This window comes from Lolium rigidum, chromosome 1, assembly GCF_022539505.1.
Source record: "Lolium rigidum isolate FL_2022 chromosome 1, APGP_CSIRO_Lrig_0.1, whole genome shotgun sequence".
Classification (NCBI taxonomy): domain Eukaryota; kingdom Viridiplantae; phylum Streptophyta; class Magnoliopsida; order Poales; family Poaceae; genus Lolium; species Lolium rigidum.
In genome coordinates, this window is record NC_061508.1 from 30,836,767 (window position 1) to 30,857,959 (window position 21,193).

Genomic DNA, 21,193 nt, shown 5'->3' on the forward strand with positions numbered 1-21,193 from the left:
CCTTCCCCTCTCAACCCATAAACTTCGCTTCGCCGATTTTGCCCCTATCATCTCCAAGAGCGACAAACGCCTCTCCGGATGGAGAGGTCGCTTCCTCCCCATTGGTGGGCGCTTGATTCTTGTCAACTCCGTTCTCACCTCCATGATCTCCCACGCTATGGGCGCCGGCCTCCTTCCGGTCGGCGTCATTGAAGCCATTGACAAACGACGTCGGGCGTTTCTGTGGACTGGCAATGAAACTTGCAATGGCGGGCGGTGCAAAGTCGCCTGGCCGGACGTCCGTACCCCAAAAGCTCTTGGGGGTCTAGGCATTCTCTCTATCCCCGCCCAAAACTCGGCGCTTCTCGCCAAATTCCTTACAAAACTCCACTCTGATTCCACCGCCCCTTGGGCATGCTGGTTCCGCCGGATGTACGGTTGGGGGGCGTCCAGGGATCTTGGCGATCACCACTATCTTGATACTCCTGTTTGGAAGGACATTTTGGCCGGCCTCGACACCTTTCGCTCCGTTTCCAAGGTCGTTGTTGGAAACGGTGACTCCACTGCCTTCTGGCTTGACCTTTGGCTCGGATCCACCCCTTTTTACATCCGCTTCCCATGCCTCTTCTCCCACTCCATCCGCCCCCATGCCAATGTCGCTTCCATCCTTCGCTCCGGCCTCCCCCTGAACCTTGGGCCGCGCCTTTCGACCGCTGCCGTGACCGAGCTCCGTGTGCTTACCTCCGAGTTTAGCTCCTTGGAGCTCCGTGATAACCCGGACTTTCGTGATAGCCGCCTCAATAACAAAAAGCTTTCAAACAAAAGTTTCTATGTCAATTCTTTCGGGCATCTGCGGACCGACGAGCTGGCCGTGGGGATCCGGAGGAGCGCTGCCCCCTAAAGTGCAAGGTTTTCCGCTGGCTTGCTAGACGTTGGCGCCTCCAAACCAATGCGAGACGGTTCCGGCATCACCTCTCCACCTCCGCAACCTGCCTCTCCCGCCACGAAGACGAAGATATTGATCACCTCCTGCTTCTATGCCCCCGCGCTCGGGAAGTCCGGCATTTCTTCCACAACAACTTCGGCTCCCGCGGGGTCGCCCACTTCACAGACATTTGGTTGGCTCGAGACCACTCCTACGAGGAAGCCACGATCAACACCGCCATCGCTTGGACCATTTGGAAGAGGCGGAACGCGCTTGCCTTTAATGGAATTGTGGAAGACCTCTCCCTCGCCTCCCGTCGCTGCATTGAGGATGTTAGGCTTTGGGCCTATCGTTGTAACACTCCCTCCTCCGCCGACGCTCTTAATTTTTGGTGTAATAGCTATGACCCACCCTGAACTACTCTACTCTACTCTACTCCCCTCTGCCCTCTAAAAACTGTTGTAATGTTCCCTGGTTTTGCTCCTTTCTGGAGTAGTTTAATATAATCGTTCAGGCTGGCGCAAGCCCGCCGTAGTCCAGGTCAAAAAAAAAAAAAAAAACATTCGAATCTACATCAAAATTAAGGATTAATTTTTAACGCATGACGCGGTTCACGTGGACCCAACCGCAAACGACTAACATCCACCAAAGCATTAGCCAGAGTCACGCACGAATGTTATAGAAATACATCTTGTGCCAACTAAGATGTCACTAAGATGTCGCAATATACGTACCACAAAGGAAGCATACACAGATCGGTGCGATTGACATTGTGAAACAACCTAACGCAATCCTCAAACAACACTAGCGAAACATGTAAACAAAATACAGCCCTCAAGCGAGCAAACCGGTTCAGGCCTGACGCCTTATTTAGGAAACAAGTAAAAGTGTGCTAGTACCACTCAGAAAACATAGGCCTTCAGCGGGGAAAACCAGCTCGGGCCTGACTTAGTTCAAGAAACAAGCAAAGCCACTTGAACATGCGCGGCCTGTACCGAAGCAAGCACAAGGCAATTTACGGGACACAGGCAGGCGCACCATCCCGGTTGACAACGCGCAGCAACTTCATGGTCTTGAACTGTAGGAAAGGCTTCAGCTCCAGCTCGGAACGGAAGCCTGCATAAACACCAAAGGACACGGTGAGCACATGAAACTCCAGACCGAAAGAAATGCAGGGGATAATATCGTATAAGAAATTCACTTGGACAGTTGGACCAACATGCCACTTGATCTTTTCATGGGAATGCTGCGTTGGAAGGACTTGCTATTAACATGAAACTGGACGGAAGGTTTAACTTGTTAATTCATAGGCAGCCTCTTGGGTAGTATTTTGACCATTTCATTGATCTTCAAACAATCAAAGTGCAACTAACTAGAACTGTCCGATTGTGGGAACAAAAATTGATTGGCTAACCGAATGTAAAGCAGTAGAAAAAAGATATTTGCTGAAGCATGTTATGTGGCTGACAAAAGGAGGATAATAACTGAGAAGACTACCAAGCTAGAGAGGGTGATGTAAGTCGCCCAGCTGCGTGACAATACCTTTATGCAAGATAATTCTTCAAACACTAAAAAAAATCTGTTTTGTCAGTTCCAGATGATAAAATAATTAATAGAGCCGATAGGATAGGCGTTTCTTTAGGGAATTCACCTAACCAATGCTTGTTATAACTGAAGACTACTATGAAGGGCAATGAAACTCATAGACCTTTAACTATGTTACATTAAACTGCAAGTAATGTGGATGAGGATCCGAAAAGATTGTTTGTTTCTGAAGTTTCTAGTCTATGAGAGGAATTAATGGAGGAAAAATTTAGGGAATTGGGTGATCATAAGGATCAACCTATCCAAGGTGTGAAAGTCACATGTTAAAGTAAAAAAAGAAAGACTATGATGTATCAAAGGTTAGATGTAGCTCTAGATTTAAAATTCAACAAAAAAGATAATCACAGATGAAAGCAATGATTTGGAGTAGCGAGGGTCTCCGTGATCCTTATAAAATTTGGTTCATTCAGGAAACCATACAGGAACAAAGATTGGACTTTATTGACTAACTGGAGACGGGAAGGTCCAATTTTTCAATTCCTTTTCTTAAATATCTATCGGGGGCTCAACTATACCTAGTTTTGTCTACCACCTCATGGGACGTCGGGAAGCCTTTAGATTGGTATAAACACTATCTCACTTGCGTTCAAAAACGTTGAGACAGCAAATTATTGTGTGAACCTACACTTAATATCTCTTCCGGTCGAAATGGATGATTTCGAATGGGCCTTCGTGCCAATATATGGTGCTACCCAGGAGGCACAAAAACCTGAGTTCCTTGACAAGCTGGTACATATATGTGTATCAGAATCACTCCTTATGTTGGTAGGGGAGTTTTAACATTATACTTGGTCTAGAGGAAAAGAATAATAATATTTAAATATGAGATGGCCTTTTATTTTCAATGTGATTATTGAAAGCTTAAACCTAAGAGAAATAGTACTCTTGGGTAGGCAATTCACTTGGGCAGTGTGGAGTGGGAGAAAAAATTTCCGTTGGTAGTGGTACAAGCTTTGACTCGTTCGGGATCTGATCATACTCCGTTATTAATCGATTCCGATGATCAAGGTCATCTCAGTTTTCGTTTGAACTATCTTGGTTGCGACGGTATGGTTTCTATGATTTAATAGTAGCCGAATGAAACCCCAACACTACATGGGCGAATCCAATTGAGAGATGGCAAAAGAAGATTAGACATCTTAGACAGCTTTCTTAGAGGATGGGCTCAAAACCCTAGTGAGGTCTATAGAGAAGAGAACAACTAAGATTTATTATCGATGAACTTGATATTGAAGATGAGTCTACTCCCCTAAGTGTATCCGAGCGGGATACTTTGAGGGATGCTAATGAGCATTAATCGGAATTTCGATGTGATGTAGAAACTAAGTGGGTCAACATGCCAAAGTTAAACATATTCAAGTAGGGGGGGGGGGGGTGGGGGGGATATAATACTAAGTATTTCCATCTTATAACCAAGGTAAACACCGTAAGATAAAGATCTTTCAGCTTGAAAAAAATAGGCGACCATTGTGGGCGAAGAGAACCTAAAAGTATATAACTGAATATTATAAGAGATTGTCCGTGGGTTTAAGTACCGCAGTGTCTCCAAAATGGAATAGTACTCTAACTGCTGGCTTAATGGAGAAGTACATGGAGCTATCTCTGAGATGGAACATGATAAAGCTCCAGGACCAAATGGGTTTTGTGTTGAGATATATCGAACTTTTTGGGAGGTTATTAAGCATGATTTAACGGTTATTAATCATGACTTAATTTTTTTGTTATCATGTTGTTACCAAAAAAAAATGCGGTCAAGATTCAACGGTACAGACCGATGCCTTTGGAATGTGAGCTTTATTTTTTTACCAAGGTTGGGACCAATCAAAACGTGAGGATTGCCCATTTGCCCATAAGGTAATTAAACCTACTCAAGTGAGTTTATGCTTGGGCAACAATGTTTATGTTATCCTTCCTAGAAATACCCAAAGGGGTGAGGAAGAGATTAGACTTCTATAGATCTCGCATTTTTATGGCAAAGCGATCAATGCAAAAGAAAATATTGGTTGACTAAGTGGAATATCATTTGCCAACCTAAGCATCGGGAGTCTGGGGGTCGAAGAACTAGAAATGAAGAGAAAATGTTTATTAAGCAAATGGTAATATAAACTTTCGAATGAGGAACGAGTGTGACAAGAGCTACAATAAAATAAATACCTATAAAATATAACTCTATCCTAGGTGCATATGAAACCTACATATTCTCCTTTTTTGGGAGTCTTTGGGTTTCAGAGAGGAGTTTTTTAGTAGAGAAAGTTTTCTAGTTCAAGATGGCATGAAGACTTTCTGGGTGGATAATTGGTTGGGAGATACACCCTTGGATCAACAATACCCATATAATAACTACTATATTAAAGGGCAACCAACATCTTTTATCTCAGAATTTTGAGCTTTCTCAGAATTTACCATGGGGAGACACGTGTCCTCTCTTATTAGATTGGTTCTTATTGATTCTTTTCTGTGTACAGTTTGATGGTATGTAGTATTTAGGTGGTTTACTCCCACATGTGCAATTTGGCTGTTACCTTTTCTAGAGCTTTAGTGGTTGGTTGCTTTGGTGTCTTGACGGTGTGGCCATAGCTGCCACGATTCTGGGGACACTGGTGTTGATATGGCCCAGTAGCTTATAAATGATCTGCACAACTGTCAGGTTTCTGTTTGTGTGCTGGTCCAGTTCAGTCAAAGCGGTGCTAGCTCCTGAAAAATCGAGTAGCTCTGCGTCAGTATGTGCTATCGACGCGTGCATCCTCAAAAAAGAAAAAAAAATCTCCAATCCCCATCTCCCTCATCTGCTCTCTTTCTCTCCATTGATGCCGCCCTTCTCTTCCTCCATGGCCACCATGCCTCCTACCAAGGCTACCATCGGCGCGGTACGTCCTCCTCTCCCTCCCAAGGTGTCTGGTGGCGCGGAGGAGGAGCTCCTCTCCCTCCTAAGCTGGAAGGAGGCGTGGAGGAGTAGCTGGACGGGGCCCTCTTTCTCCTGAGGCGACTGGAGGCGTGGAGGAGGACCTGGCCGCGGCCCTCTCCCTCCCGAGGCGGCTGGAGGTGTGGAGGAGGACCTGGACTCGGCCTTCTCCCTCCCAAGGCGTATGGAGGCGTGGAGGAGGAGCTGGACCTGCTTCTCTCTCTCTCCCCCCCCCGACGTGTCTATGGGTAGCCGCGCCGCCGCCGGTGGCGGCGATTACCCAATCTTGGCGACAAGGCAGAGAAGAACGGGCAGCTGGGTGTTCCGCCGGGACCATGGATGTGAGCTCTGCGATGGGTGTCTCCTTCTCACGTCGTCATCCGTGAGGCAGAGGCGCCATCCAATCTTCTTCGTTGTGTTCGTCCATGTGCACAGCGGTAATCCCGACAGACGCTGATGCTGCGACTACCGCGGCACTGTGGCTGCAGGAAGCTCCCAATCGACACACGTGAGCGCTGCGCCCGTGGCTGCGTGCACGCAGCAGGGGCGGAAGAGAACCTACTAGGATGCCATGGTTGTCTGCGAGGTGTGCTGCCGGTAACCGCCATTTTTTCTGTCGTTCCTTGCGTGCTGGTCTGTTCTGATGGATTTAGACTAGATCAGTGGTGGCGCTCGGGGCAAGCTTCATGGTCACCCTGAACAGAAGGTGGTCCACATCCACACTTTGTGGTATTGTTTACTTTGGTGATGAGTTACTCTCTATTTTTGCATCTTCTTTTCTCTGTTTGCCAACTAGATTTAGTCAGTAATGTTATTGATCAATATTTTATAGGCATGTTGGTGATAGATACCATGGCCAATCCGGTTGCCTCTGGTCTTTGGCAGGCTGGATTCTTAAGTCTTAACTCAGAGTGGATGAGCTGATCCTGAGTTGGAACAAGTAGTAAGTTTGCGCGAACAATAAATATATATAATTGACTGGGTATGTGCTCTGTTTAGCTACAACACTGATAAAGATCTGCCTCGATGCGACCAACCAATTATGGATGTGACCTAACCTCTGGTACAACTGTGTAACTTTTTGATGTAGCAATTTACTGGTTCAAAACATGAAATGTGAGCCAGTGGATGATCTACAGAAAAAGATTTAATTATTACTTCTTGGTAAACAAAGGGCTTAGTACTAAGAAGCAAACTGAACCAGAATAGCACCAGCCTGATATTAATCTAATTAAAATTTTGGTAAACATAGTGAAGAAGATATGCTTTAGTGCAGGTGGAAGATGAAGTACCGAGGCTTGAAGAAGCTCAAAGAACTATGCAGCAAAGAGAAATTGGACGTTTGACATTGAGAAGGGTCTTACGGTTGGTTGGTTTTGCTACATATATACAGTTTATACATCAACAATATCATTGATAGCATCCTTCATTTTCATAGGAACTTGCTATTCGAGATGAGCAAGCTGCTCTTAACAAGATTACTTGAATTTTAGCTGACTTGACCTCCAGGAAAAACAGCAACGGCAGGCTTAAATTATTTAATTTTAAAAATAAGCTTCTTTGTATGACATAGGCAATACTGGTTCCCTTTTTGACAGGTTTCAGAGTACGTTGGGTATCTGAATGTGAAATATGGTGACCAGCAGAAAACATGATGTTGGAAATGTCCAATCTACAGCAAGTTTCAGGTAATGGAAAAAAGGAGGCTGCTCCTATGTTGGAGAAATACAGAGCTAATTTGAAGAGGTTAAGCCAACACATGCTAACACCAAATATCAGATAGGAGACATCTTGCAGCAACGGTACCAACCTAACTTGCCTACCAAAAATGTGCAATATGAACTAATTATTCTCCCTTGGAGTCTTTCTGATTCCACTATTTATTTATGGTAAACAAACATTGTCGAATGCAGCTTGGAGAGAAGCGGTCATTCTGTTTCTTGCTGGTCAGTCATGTTTAGAGCGTCTAGATAAGAGCTCCGGTTGAGGAAGTTGATGATTTTATGAATCTGTAATCATTTTTACAAAAGGGACTATTCTGGGCGTACTATTGTATACTTTGCAGTGTAGGGATTTTCAAAAAAAAAAATACGGTTTTCTTGCATGCAGAGAGAAGAAACAAAAATAACGGCATTATCCAGGAGATTCTGCTTCTTTCATCTTAGAATGATATAGATTTTCATGCCATTACATCTGATATTTTGGTTCCTTCCGGAAGTAGTGATATCTACTAGGATTATAGTATATCTTTTTCTCTCGAAGATTGCACTTGCCTTGCATAAACCATTTCGGTTTGCAGATTCTCACTCACTGGTTCATGAAAGTAGAAAGAGAATGTAAACCACAACCACTTTTTCTTGGATCATTTGGGATTGCTGATTGGAGAACACATTCAAGGCAGAAAATCTATGAGAATCATGACAAAAATGATTACTTGGTAAGTTCTATCTGATTTGAGTTGATTTTTAAACTAGAACTGAGAAACAAGTTATCTTTGAAAAAAATGGTTATTTCTTGCTCAAGGTAGTACACAACTTGCGTGGTGGGAGCAAATTCATACAACAACTTGAAAAATGTGATCAGGTAGTACACAAACTTGTCATTGAGGTGCAAATTACTACAAAACTATTATAGACATGACACGTGGCAACACTAATTTTACAAATAACCCTTGCATATTTTTCTCTCGTAATTGTGACCCTTTCCTCTTTTCCCCTTCATCGGGCAGTCACTCTTGCACGGCGCGCGGCTCACATCCAACGCGTCGGCTGCGGACTGGCACACGAGCCGGCTCTACGCCACCACGTCGCTGTTCTCTGCCTCCATGTCCGTGGGGACATAGGGGGCGGTGGTGCCTGACATCGGACAGGGCAGCGGCAAGTACGGGGGATGATCCCCGGCTGGCCGGCTCCGGTGGCTGTCCACAGCGCGCGGTGGCGGTCGTGCCCTGTGATACGTCTCCAATGTATCTATAATTTCTGATGTTCCATGCTAGTTTTATGACAATACCTACATGTTTTGCTCACACTTTATAATGATTTTATGCATTTTCCGGAACTAACCTATTAACAAGATGCCGAGGTGCCAGTTCCTGTTTTCTGCTGTTTTTGGTTCCAGAAAGGCTGTTCGGGCAATATTCTCGGAATTCGACGAAACAAAATCCAAACATCTTATTTTACCGGGACGGACCAGAACACCGAAGGAGAGACGGAGAGGAGACCCAGGGCCTCCAGACCACAGGGCGGCGCGGCCTAGGAGGGGGGCGCGCCCAGGTGTGGTGTGGGCCCCCCAGGCACCCCCTTGCGCCGCCTCTTCGCCTATAAAATCCCTCGCGACGCGAAAACCCTACAACAATCAATCATATTCCAGAAAGACTCCAGGGGCGCCGCCGCCATCGCGAAACTCCGTTTCGGGGGACAGAATCTCTGTTCCGGCACGCCGCCGGGACGGGGAAGTGCCCCCGGAAGGCTTCTCCATCGACGCCACCGCCTCCATCATGCTCCGTGAGTAGTTCCCCCATGGACCACGGGTTCTAGCAGTAGCTAGTTGGTACTCTCTCTCCCATGTACTTCAATACAATGATCTCATGAGCTGCCTTGCATGATTGAGATCCATCTGATGTAATCGGTGTTGTGTTTGTTGGGATCCGATGAATTGTTACATTATGATCAGTCTATCTATAAAGTTTGTGAAGTTATTGTTGCTGCAATTTTGTTGTGTTTAATGCTTGTCACTAGTGCACGAGTGGCATGATCTTAAATTTAAGCTCTATAATTATTGCTTAGATTGTATCTACAAGTTGTTTGCACATGTCTATGTCCGGAAACCGAGGCCCCAGAGTGACAGCAACTGGGATAACTGGAGGGGAAGACTTAGATATGAGGATCACATGTTTTCACCAAGTGTTAATGCTTTGCTCCGGTGCTCTATTAAAAGGAGTACCTTAATTACCAGTAGATTCCCTTGAGGCCCGGCTGCCACCGGCTGGTAGGACAAAAGATGTTATGCAAGTTTCTCATTGCGAGCACGTATGACTAAAGATGGAAAACATGCCTACATGATTAATAAACTTGATGTTCTATCTTAATGCTATTTCAATCCTATCAATTGCCCAACTGTATTGTTCACCCAACACCTGTCACTTGTTATTGGAGAGTTACCACTAGTGTAGATAGCTGGAAACCCCGGTCCATCTTTCATCATCAAATACTCACTCGGTCCTACATGTCATTAGAAGTAGTATCAACTATTTTCTTGTGCCATTACCTCTGTGTTACTGCCACTGCTGCTGTGTTACTGTTACTATTGCTCTCATATTACTGCTGCTTTCACATCACCCCTGTTACTAGTGCTTTTCCAGGTGCAGCTGAATTGATAACTCAGTTGTTAAGGCTTATAAGTATTCTTTGCTTCCCCTTGTGTCGAATCAATAAATTTGGGTCTTACTTCCCTCGAAGACTGTTGCGATCCCCTATACTTGTGGGTTATCACCCTGCGAGGGCGGCGACCTAAACAGTTCCGCAAGGTGCCAGAAAACCGCCGAGGAACTCGTAGATGCAGGCGTCTGCCCACCGTCGTACGGGCGCAGAGGACCGATGGCGGAACTCCAGCGAGGGCGCCCTGCTCTGATTGACGACACCTCCCGGAATGCTGGGAAAAAGGAGGGCAACCAAGAGCAGGGCACGAAGGAACTGGAAGGCCATATGGAACACGGAGGATCTGGGAGGAGTACGCAGAACAATTCTACATGGCGACCGAATCGTGCTGGTCCTCTCATTGGCCCTCGCCGCCCGCGTGGGGCAGCTCGTAGGCGGTAGGCCTCAAGAGGTACCCCGCTGCGCCGTAGAACCGGAAGGGCGTGGCTGAGAACTGAGGACGACCACCGTCATGTAATCATGTTCGTCCTGTCAAACGACACCGGGATAGGTTGTCATTGCTGCCGATACGCGCCGCGGCGACGTATACCATTCTACTCCACAATTCATAGTATGTTAAAGGAACACATGAAAGAGCACAGCGGCTCCAACGGCCAAGTCTCCGATGGTCATGAGCGGAGCGGTCAGGCGCATCGACTGCTTGGGTGCAGCGGCTCCGTCGGCTGCGTCGGCCAGGTGTGGCGCAGCATGGGCGGATCTTTCATGTGCGACGAATGGCATGGACGGATCGGCAGGCGTGGTGATACTGCTCCAGTGGCCATGTTGTGAAGGGGCAGCAGAAAGATAAGTACGGGCCAAGCCCTTCGCGGTCTCACGTCTTGGAAAACTGAAAAAAGGGCAAAGAACTCATACTACAGTGTAGTCATTTTAGATATGTGATTAGAGTAGTATTATGCAAATAATAGTATGTTAATTATGAGTTCAATGGATAATTGTACCAGGTTTTTTCGCAAAAATACGCTGCCACGTGTCATGTCTAGAACAGTTTTGTACTGATTTGCACCTCAACTACAAGTTTGTGTACTACCTCACCACATTTTTCAAGTTGTTGTATGAAATTGCTCCCACCATGCAAGTTGTTGTATGTGCGATGCTATTACCTCTTAAATAAATAGTTGAACAGATTTGAGTTCATTGCAGGTCATTCTTCTGTGTATGTCAAATGTTATTTTGTCAAGTTCCTTCTTGCCACCAGACTTTAACGGAGGAATATTGAAGGAAAATGATAATTTAGTCTAAGTAGCCTTCACTATTTCTCCATGAAATGATGCGTCTCCTGGATTCTAGAGTAATTAATTTGCAATCTCCCACACACCAGGTATCAAACAAATCTATGTGGATGCTTACCACCTGCTGCTTTATTATTTCGTAACTCTTATGCGGCACACGCTAAGATTCTTCTTATGCATATTAGAGTTCTATTATAAATCAGGTCATTCTTTGTCTTGAATGAAATATTACTTATTTCCTTGGAATCAGATAGCCGAGCTCTCTCAAGAGTCCGTGGTTGAAGCTTAATGTGCCCAACTGCTCATCACGCAGTTTCTTTGCACTGGAAACTTGTGGTGCATAGAACACAATATGCGTTGAAAGAAAGTAAACCCTGGAGATAAATACATGCCCCAGGTTTGGAATTGTTGAGCCTTTTCTATTCCTAAGATATGCTCCTACGTAGTAGTATACATTGGCACAATTTAATAAAGACCAACCGCAACCTCCGTTTTTTCTATTTCTTGGTTATTCATGTTTTGCAGTAGGACAGATTTGGTTTGCAGAGTTGACATTTCTCTATAGTATGTGATACGTCTCCAACGTATCTATAATTTCTGATGTTTCATGCTAGTTTTATGATAATACCTACATGTTTTGCTCACACTTTATAATGTTTTTATGCATTTTCCGGAACTAACCTATTAACAAGATGCCGAAGTGCCAGTTCCTGTTTTCTGTTGTTTTTGGTTCCAGAAAGGTTGTTCGGGCAATATTCTCGGAATTCGACGAAAAAAAAGCCAAACATCCTATTTCACTAAGAAGGACCAGAACACCGAAGGGGAGTCGGAGAGGAGGCCCAGGCCCTCCAAACCATAGGCTGGCGCGGCCTAGAGGGGGGCGCGCCGCCCTATGGGGTGGGCCCCCCAGGCACCCCCTCGCGCCGCCTCTTCGCCTATATTATCCCTCGTGACCTAAAAACCCGACACCAATTGACGAAACTCCGAGAAAGACTCCGGGGACGCCGCCGCCATCGCGAAACTCCGTTTCGGGGGACGAGAGTCTCTGTTCCGGCACGCCGCCGGGACGGGGAATTGCCCCCGGAGTCATCTCCATCGACACCACCGCCATCTTCATCGCCATCGCTGTCTCCCATGATGAGGAGGGAGTAGTTCTCCCCCGAGGCTGAGGGCTATACCGGTAGCTATGTGGTTCATCTCTCTCTCCCATGGTGTGATTTTTATGTGATCATGAGCTTTGTATCACTATTAATCTATGTGCTACTCTAGTGATGTTATTAAAGTAGTCTATTCCTCCTCCATGATGTAATGTTGACAGTGTGTGCATCATGTAGTACTTGGCGTAGGTTATGATTGTAATCTCTTGTAGATTATGAAGTTAACTATTACTATGATAGTATTGATGCGATCTATTCCCCCTTTCATAGCTATTGTTGACAGTGTGTATGCTATGTTAGTACTCGGTCTAAATTGCAATGGTCTATTATGCACTCTAGAGGTTACTTAAATATGAACTCCGGAGGTTGTGGAGCTTGTTTACTCCGGCTTGAGGTGTGCTTTTATAGCCCTACACAATGAATGGTGTTTGTTATCCAACAAGAGAGTGTGAGAAAGTAACACAAGTGAAGAGAAGTTATTTATTTATGTGATCATTGTTGAGAGTGTCCACTAGTGAAAGTATGATCCCTAGGCCTTGTTTCCAAATATCGAATCACCGTTTATTTACTGTTCTACTGCATGTTTACTTGCTGCCATATTTATTTCAGATTGTTATTACCACTCATATTCATCCATATCACTTGCATCTTACTATCTCTTCGCCGAACTAGTGCACCTATACATCTGACAAGTGTATTAGGTGTGTTGGGGACACAAGAGACTTCTTGTATCGTAATTGCGGGGTTGCTTTAGAGGGATATCTTTGACCTCTACCTCCCCGAGTTCGATAAACCTTGGGTGATTCACTTAAGGGAAACTTGCTCGCTGTTCTACAAACCTCCGATCTTGGAGGCCCAACACTCGTCTACAGGAATAGAAGCGTGCGTAGACATCAAGCTATTTTCTGGCGCCGTTGCCGGGGAGGTAAGGTAAAAGGTATTCACATCCTCCGACTACTAAGCTATTTCCTAGCACTGTTGCCGGTGTGTGAGTGCTCGAAGCTATTTCCTTTAGATCCTGCAATTATATCTTTTTGTTTCTTGTTTTTATTTTTCACTAGTTAGGCTTAATGGAAAACAACAAAAATATTAGAGATCTTTATAGTATTTATCTTGAGTTAGGACATGAGGTGTTTGAAGAGAAAATTAAAAAACCAATGGAACTTTATATGCATGCTAATGGCAATGTTATTAGTATGAATGCTTTGAACACCATTGTTGCTAATGCCATGGAAAATTCTAAGCTTGGGGAAGCTGGTTTTGATGAGCATGATATTTTTAGTCCCCCAAGCATGGAGGACAAAATTTACTTTGATGATACTTTACCTCCTATATATGATGATTACAAAGATAACTATCATATTTTCAGTCCACCTACTATTGAGGAGAAAATTAATTATGATTACAATATGCCTCCTATATATGGTGATTATGGTGATGAGAATAATAATGATAGCTATTTTATTGAATTTGCTCCCACTACAATTAAAAGTAATGACTATGCTTATGTGGAGAGTAATAATTTTATGCATGTAGCTCATGATAAGAATGTTTTAAGTGATGGTTATATTGTGGATTTCATCAATGATGCAACTGAAAGTTATTATGACAGAGGGAAACATGGTTATACGCATCTTAATAATATTAAGTTTCCCCTCTTTATGTTGAGAATCTTGAAGTTGCGCTTGTGTTGCCTTTCTATGCTTGTTGCGTTATGCTTACATGACTTGTTTATTTACAAGATTCCTTTTCATAGGAAGCGGGTTAGGCTTAAATTTGTTTCACACTTGCTTTTTGATGCTCTCTTTGCTTCAACTCTCATCCTTATATGAGCATCATTAAAATTACCGAGTCCATCTTAATGGCTATAAAGAAAGCACTTCTTGGGAGATAACCCATGTTTTATTTTGATACTGTTTTGTTGTGTCTTGGAAGTTGTTACTACTGTAGCAACCTCTCCTTATCTTTATTTTATTGCATTGTTGTGCCAAGTAAAGTCTTTGATAGTAAGGTTGATACCAGATTTGGATTTCTGCGCAGAAACAGATTTCTAGCTGTCACGAATTTGAGTAGAACTCTCTGTAGGAAACTCAGAAAAATCTGCGAAAATTCATGAGTGATCCTCAGATATGTACGCAACTTTCATTCAATTTGAGCTTCTTCATCTGAGCATGTTAAGTGCCTCTAAAAAATTCGTCTTTACGGACTGTTCTGTTTTGACAGATTCTGCCTTTTATTTCGCATTGCCTCTTTTGCTATGTTGAATGGATTTCTTTGTTCCATTAACTTTCAGTAGCTTTGGGTAAAGTCCAGAAGTGTTAGAAATGATTGTGTTACCTCTGAACATGTGAATTTTTGATTATGCACTAACCCTCTAATAAGATTGTTTTGAGTTTGGTGTGGAGGAAGTTTTCAAGGATCAAGAGAGGAGGATGATACAATATGATCAAGAAGAGTGAAAATTCTAAGCTTAGGGATGCCCCCGTGGTTCATCCCTGCATATTTCAAGAAGACTCAAGCATCTAAGCTTGGGGATGCCCAAGGCATCCCCTTCTTCATCAACAACTTATCGAGTCACCTCTAGTGAAACTATATTTTTATTCCGTCACATCTTATGTACTTTACTTGGAGCATCTGTGTGCTTTTATTTTCGTTTTGTTATTTTCATTCTCTGAATAAATTCATGCTTATGTGGGAGAGAGACACGCTGCGCTTTTTCATTTGAACACTTGTGTTCTTAGTTTTACTTTTAATGTTCATGGCGAAAGTTAAAAGCTGCTGCATTTATTGCTATTTGGTTGGAAACAGGAAATGCTTCATGTGGTAATTGGTATATGGTCTTGAATAATTCGATACTTGACAATTGTTTTGCTCAATAGATCATGTTTAAGCTCTTGCATCATGTACTTTGCACCTATTAATGAATAACTACCATAGAACTTGTTGAAATTTGGTTTGCATGATTGGTCTCTCTAAAAGTCTAGATATTTTCTGGTGAAGTGTTTGAACAACAAGGAAGACAGTGTAGAGTCTTATAATGCTTGCAATATGTTCTTATGTAAGTTTTGCTGTACCGGTTCATACTTGTGTTTGCTTCAAACAACCTTGCTAGCCAAAGCCTTGTACTGAGAGGGAATTCTTCTCGTGCATCCAAAACCTTGAGCCAAAACCTATGCCATTTGTGTCCACCATACCTACCTACTATGTGGTATTTCTCTGCCATTCCAAAGTAAATTGCTTGAGTGCTACCTTTAAAATTTCATTCCTTATCTTTGCAATATATAGCTCATGGGAAAATAGCCTTAAAAACTATTGTGGTAAAGAATATGTAGCTTATGTATCTTATTTCTTATAATTTTCTTGTTGAGCGGTAACCATTGTTTCTGGGGACGCCATCAACTATTACACTTTTGTTGAATATCATGTGAGTTGCTATGCATGTTCGTCTTGTCTGAAGTAAGGGTGATTTTTCATGATCAAATGATTTGAGTATGCATATTGTTAGAGAAGAACATTGGGCCGCTAACCGAAGCCATGTATCATGGTGGAAGTTTCAGTTTGGACATTAATCCTCAATCTCTTATGAGAATATTATCTGTTGTTGAATACTTATGCATTAAAGAGGAGTCCATTATCTGTTCTCTATGTTGTCCCGGTATGGATGTCCTTAGTTGAGATCTATCAAAAACGAGAAATCAAATGCGATCTATCTCCTTGGACCTTTGTACAGGCGGCATAGAGGTACCCCTTTGTGACACTTGGTTGAAACATATGTAATGCAATGATAATCCATGGAAATCCAAGCTAATTAGGACATGGTGCGAGCACTATTGGTATTCTATGCATGAGGCTTGCAACTTATAGGATGTCTTATGCATAACACATATGAATTATTACTACCGTTGACAAAATTGTTTCTATGTTTTCAAAATAAAAGCTCTAGCACAAAAATAGTAATCCATGCTTCCCTCTGCGAAGGGCCCTTTCTTTTACTTTATGTTGAGTCAGTCTACCTACTTCTTTCTATCTTAGAAGCAAACACTTGTGTCAACTGTGTGCATTGATTCCTACATATTTGCTTATTTGCATTCATCATATTACTTTATGTTGACAATTATCCATGAGATATACATGTTGAAGTTGAAAGCAACTGCTGAAACTTATATCTTCCTTTGTGTTGCTTCAAAACCTTCTACTAAGAATTTATTGCTTTATGAGTTAACTCCTATGCAAGTCTTACTGATGCTTGTCTTGAAAGTACTATTCATGAAAAGTCTTTGCTATATGATTCAGTTGTTTAGTCATTATCTTTACCATTGCTTTGAATCACTTCATTCATCTCATATGCTTTACAATAGTATGATCAAGATTATGTTAGTACCATGTCACTTCAGAAACTATTCTTTTTATCGTTTACCTACTCGAGGGCGAGTAGGAACTAAGCTTGGGGATGCTTGATACGTCTCCAACGTATCTATAATTTCTGATGTTCCATGCTAGTTTTATGACAATACCTACATGTTTTGCTTACACTTTATAATGTTTTTATGCATTTTCCGGAACTAACCTATTAACAAGATGCTGAAGTGTCTGTTTTTGGTTCCAGAAAGGCTGTTCGGGCAATATTCTCGGAATTCGACGAAACAAAAGCCAAACATATGCACTCTAGAGGTTACTTAAATATGAACTCCGGAGGTTGTGGAGCTTGTTTACTCCGGCTTGAGGTGTGCTTTTATAGCCCTACACAATGAATGGTGTTTGTTATCCAACAAGAGAGTGTGAGAAAGTAGCACAAGTGAAGAGAAGTTATTTATTTATGTGATCATTGTTGAGAGTGTCCACTAGTGAAAGTATGATCCCTAGGCCTTGTTTCCAAATATCGAATCACCGTTTATTTACTTGTTCTACTGCATGTTTACTTGCTGCCATATTTATTTCAGATTGTTATTACCACTCATATTCATCCATATCACTTGCATCTTACTATCTCTTCGCCGAACTAGTGCACCTATACATCTGACAAGTGTATTAGGTGTGTTGGGGACACAAGAGACTTCTTCTATCGTAATTGCAGGGTTGCTTGAGAGGGATATCTTTGACCTCTACCTCCCTGAGTTCGATAAACCTTGGGTGATTCACTTAAGGGAAACTTGTTGTTGTTCTACAAACCTCTGCTCTTGGAGGCCCAACACTGTCTACAGGAATAGAAGCGTGCGTAGACATCAGTATGGGAAAGCAATTACTGGCAAAGAAGAATTAGTTTGTTGATCTGACCACTGACACACTAAATACATATTATTCTTGCTTCCAGGTTCAGTCCAGTGAGCCAACAAACTAAGAGATTAACACAACAAAGTAATAAACTGAAACTACACCTGCTACTAACACATTAGCATGCTCCTTCAATCCGCAGGGGCACTTATTCTTTTTCTTTGTGTATCTGTTCTTCTTTGGCATGGAGATATATCTGCCCTTCTTCGGCATGGAAACCTTTTATAATATTTGATAAGGAGAGTTTTTTAATATTTTTCATGGAGAGCATGGTAGACCTCAACCCGTGAGATCATAATACTTTGCCAAAGCTGAACCTTGGTGATTTTCTCTTATAAATTTGTCTTTGTGAGTTTATGAATTGATGTTTCTTTGTGTAATTGAAAGGTTTATGCTGTTAACATTTCTGTTGGGCTTTTCATTTTGACAAATTCTTAACTGAAACGACCAGCTATTATTCTTTGATTATATCAACCAAGGCAGACCATCCATTATTTTCTCTGTTCTTGCTGATTACAGTAGAAGAAACTGGAGTTTGAGCTAATATTTGAGCCGATTGGTAAGATAGTAGTAGTGCAGAATCATTTGTATTTACTTCGCCCTGCTATCCCTGAAATTAGTCTGTTGTCTTTGGTAACTAATGCATATGTTCACAACTTGACATGTTGAAACATGGATGGACATTGGACAACTTAGATGAGGCGATTGTCCATTTTTGTTGGTGTAGCAATTTGAGTATTTCATCTTACTCTCTCAATTACTTCAGTATATCAGTTTTTTGGTTTCTTTTAATAGATCCAATTCTCAAAAGGATGCAGTTACCTTGCCACGGCCAGTTTCCTACATGGGAGAGCTAGCTGAGGATTTCAAGAAGTTTATGAGTTCTTATTTTCACAGCTCGAGACTCGAACCATCTGCATTGGTAGATGACCTAGCAGTTTGACCTGAGCAGTTTCTGCTTGGATTGTGGTTTAGCATGACATGAGAAAAACTCTGCTGTTTTTGTGAGTGGTACACATTTGTTTTTTGAGGTAAGCGTGTGTTCTGCCAATTCGATGAACAAGAAACGAACAGGTTGTTACAAGCTAGAGAGAAACTAGCTCAGATACTTTGCGGAGTTGCAGTATCCTGTTTGCTTGTGCGTGTGGCAGTTTTGCAGGGCTGCGGCCCTCTACTATGTTCGGTTTTCTCCATGTAAGAGTAATTTCCTAATACTTGCCTCAGAAGTACAATTTTTCACGGGATATCCTCCATTTTTTTCAACTCGCAGCTACCACTTGGGCGTGGCGTGCCGCTGCGCCATTACATGCTAGTTTATATATAATATTGCGTGATGGAAAGACGTTAATGTTGCAAATGAACTATCTCAGGCTCTGTTGAACGTTGAATTCATACGTACCTTAACTAGGAACAAGTGGAATAGATGGTTACACTTAGTAGGTAGAACAGTTGATGATGGTACAATTATCAATGGTACAATTATCAAATTAACCAGATTCTTTTGTTCGGAAAGCATTTATGCTGTGTTTAGTTGCAATGAATTGGGCTCTGAATTGAATTGGCAATGGAAAACCAAATCAACCAATTCAATTCAATACCACAAATGTTGTAGAATCAAAAGATCAATGGAATTCTAAATCTTGTTTGGATGCACATTGTGTGGAATTGCAAAATTTCTTGAATCAGCACTTCTTCTTCTCCACCAAATCTGCAAAATCGAAGTGCAAATGGGGCAAAGGGAGCAGACCACCGGCCGACGAGCTGGTGCAGGGGAGGCCGGAGATGCGAGGGCCCCGGCCGGCCGCGCGCGGGGAGCCGGGAGATGCGCCGCCTCCTGCCGGCCGCAGGGGAAGGCGGCGGAGCCGAGCAGGATGACAGGGAGGCGGAGGTAGCCGGGACCGCGCCGGTGGCAGAGGAAGAAGAGGCTGTCCGGCGGCGGCGCTCGTCTGGCCAGCGGCGGCGCTCGGCTGTCCGACGGCGGCGCTCGGCTGGCCGGCGGGGACAGGGGTGGGGAGGCGAAGTTTACTGGCGGCGGCGCTGGGAGGAGCTCTCTCGCGTGGCTGGCCTGTTCGGGACGGAGCGAAGCGCTGCTCCAATTCAGAGATGAATACGGAGGTGCTGAGGTCTGAATTCGCGAAGGGGTAAGTTAGGCTGGTGCGGGGGTGGGCTCGGAATTGGACTACAATTCCATAGACGAATACCAAAGACAACCAAACGGTAGAATTAGGCCCTCAATTCCAGATTCCCCAATTCAGAGCTCAATTCTAAGCATCCAAACACTGCCTTAGGTTAAAGCTATGTACACATACCTCATAAATGGACATACTAGATTTTTAGTAACTATTTATGACATCTAAAGGTACCATTGAACATTAAGATATTTATGCGGTTCCTGTATAAGAGAGCAAGTTGTGTTAACTCCTAAATGGAAATGGAATGGATATGAGAAATGCAGTTTCTGTGATTCAAAGGAATCTATCCACCATTTATTTATTGTTTGTCCCTTTACTCATCTTGTTTGGAAGATACTTGAGTTTATTTACGTATCCCCTCCAATAAATATTACAAAAAAAATCGGAAATTAGTTGAATGGGATTCATAAAAATACTGAAGTCTGAATTCATCTGGAGTTTGTACTTTACTTTGGTCTATATGGAAATGTAGAAATGACTTGGTTTTAACAAGACTGGAGCTGTTCATTATCTGCAGGTTATTCACAAGGCTACGTATCGGATCCACATGTGGTCATTTCTCCTCCCGGAGGGGCAACGGGGGCATATGGATACTGGATGCAACCGAGACGGCTATCTTCACCTAGACCGTCTGGCGGTATTCTAATAGATTAGATGTTGAATAGGTGCTCTATGTTATTTATTTTCCGCTGACTGATATTTTGAGGCCGCCCTGAGTGATCCATGATTTGTAAACTCTGAACCTTAAACTATGCAATAAATTACTTGTGTGATGCAGAGGTTAGGCTTCAAAATAAAATAATTGAGAAGAAAGACAATGGTTACTTACAGGAAAACCAACTTTATTGGATGTCAATTTGCTCAGAAAGTACTCCATAGGTAAGGAGAATCGTTACAATATGGTGAACCCTTTTATCATTCTTCGTGTCACATACGATTTTGACTAGCTTGAAATGCTTCGATAGTAATGATTGTTTCCTTGAGTTGCACCTTTCAGCTGTTTCGATCACACACCATTTCTGTAGGAAAAAAAAAAGTTAACTTTATTGAAGTCTAACAAAGGTACATGTCAACTTCAAAGACAAGCTATGATACTTAAAATATATATACCTTCTGACTAGTATCAAAATCAAGTCGAAGCGTAAGCGTCTCTAGAACAGGTGAGTGTTGTAGAAAGTAAATCACTCCAGTGAACTTAGCAACCATGGACCACTCATTGAGCAACAGTGTTTTTAGCTTGCTAAACATAGGGCACCATTTGAAATCCTTTCTGAAAATAGACTACACAAAGTAAAGATGGTTAAAGAACAATTAAGTGTAACAATTAAGCATACTTTAGAAGTATATGATGTTTTCTGAGAAACAGAAGAACACAATACACGTCTTGGAAACTTTCTGCAGGTTTATTTTTCAATTTTCACAGTAGTTAAGTGTAAGAAGATGTGGATATTTATATCTAATGTTGGGTTTAAAGTTTCTAAACCATATAAGTGTTTT

General features: G+C 42.7%; 1 long non-coding RNA gene across 1 annotated transcript; it reads right to left on the bottom strand.

Annotated features, from left to right (window-relative positions):
* Positions 1-1,811: 1,811 nt before the first annotated feature.
* On the bottom strand, positions 1,812-20,961 carry LOC124670574. The gene is made up of 3 exons (XR_006992571.1): positions 20,807-20,961; positions 20,526-20,715; positions 1,812-2,020 (listed from the first exon to the last, which is right to left on the bottom strand). It is a non-coding gene; the product is annotated as an uncharacterized LOC124670574 (long non-coding RNA).
* Between the last annotated feature and the right edge of the window lie 232 nt (positions 20,962-21,193).